Below are 9,285 nucleotides of genomic sequence, written 5' to 3'. Positions count from 1 at the left end.
GGCAGGGGGAGCCTGAGCACCGCGGAGCCGCCCCGGGCAGCGCTTCCCTTTTCCCTTTCCCTGGGACAGCACTGTCCCTGCTCCTCCTGCCCCGATGGCTTCTGTTCCCTAAAAGCTGTACGAGTCTCAGAAAGCCGCCAGTCCTCGGAGGTTGTGGGGATGCCAAACCTTTCATTCACCTTTGGTGTCATTGTGAAATTTCTGTCTCTGTTGGTCCTCCCTATATGTTTTAACAGAAGGCCAGGATGGGTAAATATCTTGATGCCTCTGCTGATTTTAGTTGGGAAATAATGTCTTTTTTGCATCCTGATGCAGTCATTGGGGGACCTGTCATTAGTGTGACCATGCTGGCATTTCATCCCACTGGACTGTACTGGAAGGTGCTTTACTTGCTCCTTGGCCAGCAGAGCTCTGGTTTCCCCCTTTCAGCAGAGGATTCAGTGGTGCTACTGAGGCAATGTAGAATTGTGTGGGGACTGTCGTGGCAGAGGTCCCGTGGGCAGAACCCGAGTGCTCCTGAGCTGCTCCTGGGGACAATGTGGCTTTTCCTGCTCCTCTCTATGCGGCAATGCTGGGACACTGCCCTGCCACAGCTCCCTGCCACAGCTCCCTGCCACCACCCACAGGGACTAGGACAGCAGCAGGGATCCCAGCACACCGGTGGTGGTAAAGCCTCTGGCTGAGACTCTCGTGTTTTGGCTTCTGTCTGATTTTCCCTATGGATTTTCTAAAGGGAAAAGCAGCTATTCTGAATCCACAACTGTGAACAGTTGATAACTGTGTTGTTTGATAACATCACACATTTGCCACAGTCAGCCCAAAGACAGGACCCCTCATGTTTCAAACAAATTGTGCTTGGGATGAACACGTGGGGTGGGAGACTTCTCTGGGTTTCCTTCTGCTGACGTGTGTTTGCAAGAATCAGCAGCACAAAATTGGTGAGCTGGAGACACAGTGACAGAGCAAGTGTGGGGACCATGAGCCCCAGGAGGGGAATAAATACTTGGGTGGGAAACTAGGAATGCCCTGGGCAAGGATGTGGGCTTCAGAGGTGGGACAGGACATCTACTGTTAATGAGGGAAGTATTTGGCAACATAGCAGCTCCTCTTCCAAGTGGAAGCAAACCTTGAATGTCTTTCTCCCCAGTGGGCCAAAAGGCACAATGCAAGTGAAACCTCTTTCAGGAACTTTGGCTAAGATCACAATTGCCACGCTTCTTTATCATAATAATTTATGCTGCAATGTAATTCCTAAAGTAAAAATAATAACTCAGATGGTGACAGACTCTTAATTAAAATTTGCTATAGAAGAACTTCAGCGTTTAGCTGCTTCACTCCTCCTATTGTCAGTGCATATTGAGTGCAACAGTTTGGTGAGATGGAGTTAGAACAGCCTGGTGGCAGCTCCAAGAGCTGAGCGCATCCTGGATCTCTCCAGGTATGTGCACAGAGCTAACCAGGGAAACAGCATTTCTATCAAGGTTTGACCTTGGTTTTACTGATTTAAAGATATTTGCAAAGTGTGGGAATGGGTTGATAAACAAAGAAAAATAGTAGTAAGGAAATGTGTGATGTACAGCCTGATAACTGAGGAATACTGAGCAGAAGGGGAAACTGGCAAGTGTGAAAAACTTGTGTTGGACTGCAGCTGGCTCCTAGCCAAAGCCATAGTAGTAACCAGCACAATTCAGCTCTACCCTTGCTTCTGGAAGGGGTGTAAATTCTCACATTTAATTGGAAGCAGTGTTTCACTGGGAGGGTGGGGAACAGGAACTATTTGAAGCTATTTTCAAATACCTTTTTTTTCCGTGAAATAAGAATTCAAAATTTTCCCAAATCTCTACTGCAATAAGAAAGAAGGACAATGATGTTACATGCAATACAGATTCAAATATCTTTGCAGTCTTTCTGGTGCTCAATGTGTTTTCCTCAGGTACCTGTGCTGTAACAGAGAAGCAAGTCTAGCTGTGTAAGGCCTTTTCTGTAATTTAGGCTGGTGTGAAGTGTTTCTAGGTAACTTTTAGCTCACTGATGTGGAAACAGGCAAAATTCTTTCTCGAGCTGACATCAAAGCTAACAGTAGATCAAAAATGTTTAATGAAAAAACTCTTAGGTAAGCCATTAAAAATGCAACAAAGTGGTCAGTGTCTGGCAAAGTTAAAGCATGGATAATAACATTCATATGCTAATGCAGAGCTGTTTACATGAGGGAAATATAAGCCTATCAAATTGTCTGAAGTTGCCATTAAAGTTCATGAATCCTTTTCTGAGATGAGAGGCATTCCTATTTGAATGTAGATAAATATTCATGGGAGGCTTTCATTTGAAGGGAGAAATTTTCTATTAATAAAATTATATCTGGTCTAGATATAACAGGCTGCTACTTGTGTGTTGCAATAAAGGCGCTTTGCACAGTACGAAAAAGTGAATATTCATAGATGTCTTTAAAGTTTCTCAGTACAGTGTCACCTGAAAATTTGCTGTCTCTTGGGGTTTTTTGGTAGTGTTTTTGTTTCTTTATTTGTGCCTTTGTTTTTAAATAAGATCATGGGTATTCTACTAAGGTTCTTTTTTGTCTTTTTTGAATTTAAGAGTAAAGTGCATTTCATCTCAGTTTCTTGAAGGAAAACAAAACTTTCACTGAACAGATCCATTTGTCCAATACTTCATGGCTTATAGGAAAAAAGAGAACTGCAGAGAAAGTTTTTGCCTGGATCAAGTCAATGATATCTTATCATTGAGGAGGGGAGTAGCAGGAAAAAGGGAACATGTGAATGTGTGAATCTGGTAGAGAGTAATTCTGTTTTAACTTGTCCTAATTGTTGGTGTTTATTTCATGTATGGTTTTTACACTGTTTTTAAAATGGAACATCTCAGATAAAGTTGCTTTCATTCTATATGTCCAAAGTCCCTGCATAGCTGTTTAAATTTGGTAGCACTGCTCAATATTGCTGTTGATCAGGTGCTTTGGTGGACAGTAAACCAGTGCAGTCTTCTTTCCCAGGAATGTTTTGTCCTGTTTTTGATCCCTTGTGTAATTTCTGTGGTGTTTAAGGAGTAGAGTCCATCATTGAACCAGGGGAGGTTTTTTTGAGAAGTTTTTTGGAAGAGCTTGCTCATTTTTTATTACTGGTTTGCAAGAATCTGTAGGATTGTAACACATTTCATGTCTCTAGAACTATAAAGGAAAAATCTGTGAAGTTGCTCAATAAACTCCAACTTTTGAGTTTATTGGTTGATATAGAGAGAGTGATGGGTTTAAGTTTTGGGTTCTTATGGAAAACTAGCACTGTGCAGCATTGTCAAAACAGGGGAAAGTGCTGTAAGAACTGCCAGACCCTTAGATCATGGCAGATACTTGTCAACAAGGAATCAATGAGTGGCTGTTCTCATGAATCAGAATAAAAAATAATCTTATTCAGCATTTTTGCAGGTAATAACAAAGTAAATTAAAGCTTGCTAATAATTCAATTTGCACTGGGCCCAAGAGGGAGGGTACACATTGAGGACAGAGGATGCTGCTGGCTGGTTAGGCCAGCTCCCTTGGGCTTTGGCACAGCCCAATTCAACACTACACACCCAGGAAGAGGCAGAGTGCACACAGTAGGGGTTATGTTCTGGGAAACTCTAACTCTGGAATGAGCTAAGGGGAATCTTCAGCTCCAGGAATCTGCTTGTAATGTCTTGAGAATTGTGGAGTGTGGGGCTGGCCCCCAACAGCCAGGATGGGGCAGATGGGGGGTGCCAGGAGTCCCCCAGATCTGGGGCCAGGGAGCTGGTGGAGCCAGAGCCACCAGCCTGCCTTGCTCCTCCTTGAGACTCCTCACATCCAAGGGTTGTGCTGATGGAGCCAGAGCCACCAGCCTGCCTTGCTCCTCCTTGAGATTCCTCACATCCAAGGGTTGTCCTTATGGAGCCAGAGCCACCAGCCTGCCTTGCTCCTCCTTGAGATTCCTCACATCCAAGGGTTGTGCTGCTCCAGGGCTTTCTAATCAGCTCCTGAGCAAATCGAAGAAGTAGCTTGTTTTTCTTAGGGACAATCTAGCCCTAAGTTTTTATCAGAGATTAGCAGTTGCTAGACTACTACTGCACTGATATTATTTCCAAAGGATGGAAAAGAAATAAAAACATACATTGCAGGAGCAGATGAAAGATGCCTAATGGGTAGAAAGGGCTGATTTCATTTAATCAGATATAGAATAAAGCTGGATTAATACTCTTGCAGTTGAATGTTGGGCACAGACTTCATTGGATTCCCTCCAGGCTTTTTGATTAGAGACTATCCACACTGGCAAAAGCTGGGGTACTCTCAAAGGAACAGTGCAACAGAATTCACATTTGAGGCTTCTGTAGCAAACCTAACTTTTAGCTGCCAGTGTGTTAAATGCTTTATCTCATTCAGAGCCAAAATACTGACTGGATGTTACAGATGGTGATGTGCATGTTTTTGGAAAGATGATGAATGCCTCCAGCCCTAGCTACAAATGCCAGCTAATTAAATAGTGTACAGTGAGTTTTTGATTGTGATAGAGTGGAAATTTACAGAATTAGCTTTGGTGAATATTTTTATTCGAGAAACAGTAGCCTTTAAGCATAGTATTTATTCATCAGGGGAAATTTGCATCTACCTACAGAACAACCGCAGAATTTGTGCAGCACGTGAGTTGCCTTCATAGCAGCAGTTAAATACTGAAGAGGAATTGTGTGTGATACCATCTGCCTGTGGAAAATGCATAAATTCACTCTGAAGGTGAAAATCTTGGTGGGTCTGTGCATGTGGTTGCAAACTGGCAGCCCTTGTGCTTTGGCCAGGGAGACACTGCAGTAAGCCAGATCATTCTGCAGGTGATCAAACTTGTGGTAAAAAAGGGATGACTGTTCTTTGAGCAGGTGAAGTATCCAAATAGAAGAGGCAAAGGTCAGAGAAATAATTAAAAAATTTCCTTGCTTAGCAATATATATATTTGGAAAAAAATCCATATATCCAAATTGTCAGCCAGAGCCATAGGCCACAGGGTTAAACTGTCAATATTAACTGCTGCTAATGGAAATGCAGATTGCTGGAGCAGTGAAGCACAAGATGCACAGGCAAGACATGGAACCAAAGGAAGTGACAGCAAAGCAAAGAAGAGGTTGGTGTAGGGTCAGAGTGCTGGCCCAAATGTGCCAGGAAACAGGACGTGGACAAATTTACCTTTTTTAATAATTTGCACTGAGGAAAGACCAGCTTTACCGTTAGCTTTTTCTCATTGCTGAAACTGTCTGGTTTTGGATCCCTGTTGAGGCTATACCAGCTGTGCAAATAGCAATGAATCAAAGAGTAACCAAAGAGCCTGTGCTGCATTTGAGCCAATCTGCAGATCTTCAGCCCTGTGTGTTCTGTTGAGCAACACAAACCTGCTTTCTGAAACACTTATTCTGAGAAAGGGCATTGGGTTTTCATGTTTCATTACAGACACTGAGGGCTTGTTTGCATTTGCTGAAAGAATATTTCATTACTCTGGTTGCTTTTCTTAATGAAAACAAATATTTTAAAGTGGTTAATTTATGAGGATAAATATTATTCAGCAGGTTCCTAAACTCCCCAAGGTAAATAATACAGGCATGGTAAAGGCCAGCTCTGTTATATTAATAATTGATGTTTGGCTTCCTCCTAGCTCAACTGTGATCTATTCATCCTGCTTTGTAAAAGTGCAATTAGAGCTGAATTACAGTAATCAATAGAGCAGTAGCATTTAGAACCAGGGTACATAAATAGAGGGAAATTTTGCACATAGGAAGTTTTTTGAGGTATATTGCAAAAACTGCCTTTGTTGGATGGAATCTTAAATGATCACAAAGGAGATTAAGTTATAATTGATGTAGATCTTTTCAGAGGTTATCTTTTAAACCAAAACCAACCTCTAACAATTTGATTGAAATGATTTCCCTTCCTTTTACTTCAGCTGTGTCTCCCAGCCCATTCTCTCACGATGTGGCTGATGCAGCTTTCCTGTGTTTGTCCAAACAGCTGCACTGTTTGTGGGCAAGTGAGAGGAGAGGGGGGTGGGATGGGGAGCAGGCTCTGCATTTGGGACACTGCATGGCAGATGTGAGAGGCTCTCAAATGAGCAGTGGTAATGGACAGCCAGAGGAGGAACAGAGGAAAACTGCCCTGTGCTACAGCCACAGGAAATACAGGGGTCGGGTGGGAGGAGGGAGGGCAGGTGGGGTGAAATGACCTCCACATTTCTGTGAGAAAGTTTTGCTTCATCACCCAAGAGTATAAACTATTAAAGAGAGAAGAGCTGATAGTAACCAACTTTGGTGTAGAAAGGAGCCATAGAAGAGGAAAGGCCTTGGAAGTCCTGTGTTTGAGATAATGAAAATAAGGGTGTCGCTGTGCTGAGAGAAGAGGCTGCACAAGCCTGGGGCACTGCCCTGTAAAGCTTGGGAACAAGGTCACACCAAAATATGTGAGCATCCCTGTCACTTACGAAGACTCTGTGCTTTCTTTGTACCCTTGTGACTTAAGGATGATTTGGGTATCTCAAAATCTCGTTGATGTTTTCTATGCTTTCTTTTCCTGCTTCCTTTCATGCCTCTGTGTTAGTCAGGAACAGCCTTCCAGAGTTCAGGAAACCCTTTCTGGCCCTGTTTCCTCTGTGGGGCTGCCAAGCACTGCTTGCACTGTGTTTGTTTCTGTGTTTTGGGGTTCTGCAGGGTCAAATCAAAGCCAAATTCAAATTTAGAGTTATCTTTCCCCACTATTTCATTTGCTCAGGGTTAAGGACTCTGAAGCTGAGTTGAGGCCTGACTTTGCTGCTGGGACGTGCCAAAATCTGGCTGCTGTCCCCATGGCTGGGGAGCACTGCCTGGGCAGGCCCTGGGTACTGCTGTCCCTCAGAGGAGCTGCCTGGGCAGGCCCTGGGCACTGCTGTCCCCCAGAGGAGCTGCTTGGGCAGGCCCTGGGCACTGCTGTCCCTCAGAGGAGCTGCCTGGGCAGGCCCTGGGCACTCCTGTCTAGCAGAGGAGCTGCTTGGGCAGGCACTGGGTACTCTGTCCCTCAGAGGAGCTGCCTGGGCAGGCCCTGGGTACTCCTGTCCCTGCAGAGGAGCTGCCTGGGCAGGCCCTGGGTACTCCTGTCCCTGCAGAGGAGCCCCTTGAGCTGCAGGGTGTGGTGAGCTGGTCCATAAACTCACTGTCAGTGTGAAAGCAGATACTGGCTGATTGTTGTTATTAATAATCACCATTGTATTCTCCTTCTCTAGAGCATTGTGGTGTTTGAGGCGAAGCTAAGTGCTTTCAGTTCTTTAGGAAATGGGGAATGGCTCAATAAAGTATTCCCTGTTGTGACTTTTGGACTTTATGCAATGTCAATAAAGGGATAAAATGTGTTTAATTAAAAAGAAGCTGATTTTATTGAACAAATATGCCAAATAAAAACCAAAATAGAAGCACTGGACGAGTTGGTCTAACTTCTCAAGCATAATTTTCAGTTTTCTATAGAAATCTAAAACTAAAACATCTGTTAATGTAATTTTTAAAAATTCATTTAATTAATCTTTATTTTTCTGGTGGCAACAGCTTAGAAAGGTGCTATATAAATTGATATGGAAGGAGATGCTTTCTTGGCTAGAGCTTTGCATTTTGAACAAGGAAATTAAATAATTAAAGCTCTGCTTACTGCAATCTATATTCCTGGGAAGCATTTACTTGTCAGTGTGTAATGCATGCACCACTCTGCATGTGCATTATGTTTTAATAATGCCTCCATCTTCCTCATAAGGCATATTGTCTTCTAATGCAACCCTCTCCAATAGCCCTGTCCTGGCAGCTGTCATGTGATCCTGATGGCTTTTGGTGAATAGAATATCCTGTAATTATTTTCCTCTCCTATTAAGCTTCACATTCTCTGTACACAGAAATGCACCTTTATATGGTAGTATAATGTGTATTGTTTCTTGATTTTATTTTTATAAGCATAATGAAATGATCTCCCTCCACATCCTGGACTAGCATAATGCTTCTTGATTTATTGCTGTACCAATTTATGTTGGCTTATCAGGAAGGTGCTTCCAGTGCATTAGCAAACCCCTGAAGTGCTTCTGGTAATAGGAAAAAGCATCTGGGTAGTTGTAAATATAGGAAGGAAGGTTTTCAGTTTGATAAAACCTAGAGCAGGAAATGCCACTTAGGCTAAGATCACAGTGTGTTTAGCCAGGCTGTCCCACTGCCAGCCTTCTCCACAGGGTGGCTGTTTGCAGGAGAATTGAGTTTCTCTCTGGCCCTGGCCTGCTGCCCTTGGCAGTGCTTCCCAAATGTAGGCAGCAGTGCCCTCATTTTCTCCCTTTGTTTACCCTGCACTGAAACAATTTGTGGTAATGTGAAGAGGTGGGAGCTGCTGGGTATTAATGCTCCCCTGCAAACTGAGAATTGGACACTCAGCTTAAAGACATTTCCAGAGGCTACATCAATTTAGGCTTGGGAAGCCTTTAAGTTTTGTAGCTTAGTTATGTGCATGTGCATCTGTCTGAGAGGAGAGGAAGCAAGCAAATCAACAAACAAGTCATTCCTCCCATAAATCTCTCCTGATTGAACCTGAGCACAGCACAGTGTGCTACAGAAGAATGAATAAACTGATGATAATAACAGAACCTGATTACACAGTGATGGGCAATAGCAGCAAATAGGCCTTATCTTGCACTGTGAAATAGAAACTCATGGCCAAACAAATAAGTCTGGATTCCCAGAGAGAGCATTTTCAGCAATCTATGGGCAATGACCCTCAAAATTATGTATTCAAAAAAAGAGATGATTTTCAGAAGTGCAGCCTAGGCTTGTAGTGCAGCTGAGAAGAAGATATTTGTGTTGCTCAATTGCACATGCAGCCTATCATCAAATGCTCACCCTACGGAGGATGGGTGGTCACAACTGGGTGCTGGTCAGGACCCAGGCACTCATCAGCATTTACACTTTCTGCTCCTGCTTGGGCCATCTACTCTTCCTTCTTCCTCTTCATTCAGACAAATAATGACTTTTTAGGAGTGAGATGAGAATTTTAAACCACCGAAAATGAACCAAGGGCTTAACCCTTTGAGCACTTACCTGGATCAGCTCTACTCCCACAGGTGTACTCCACTCGGAGTGCACTCTGCTGTAGTGTGGGGGGGATGCACAAGAAACTGGGTTTGCTTTTTCATGCAATCCCCAAAATCTGAATGTGTTTGCACATTCTTCTAGCACTGGAAAGAAGAAATATTTGGTAAATGATATTTAGATACAGCTTTGAACAACCCGATCTGG

This window comes from Zonotrichia albicollis, chromosome 13 (assembly GCF_047830755.1).
Source record: "Zonotrichia albicollis isolate bZonAlb1 chromosome 13, bZonAlb1.hap1, whole genome shotgun sequence".
Taxonomy (NCBI): Eukaryota; Metazoa; Chordata; class Aves; order Passeriformes; family Passerellidae; genus Zonotrichia; species Zonotrichia albicollis.
Note: the sequence above shows the minus strand (reverse complement) of the source record.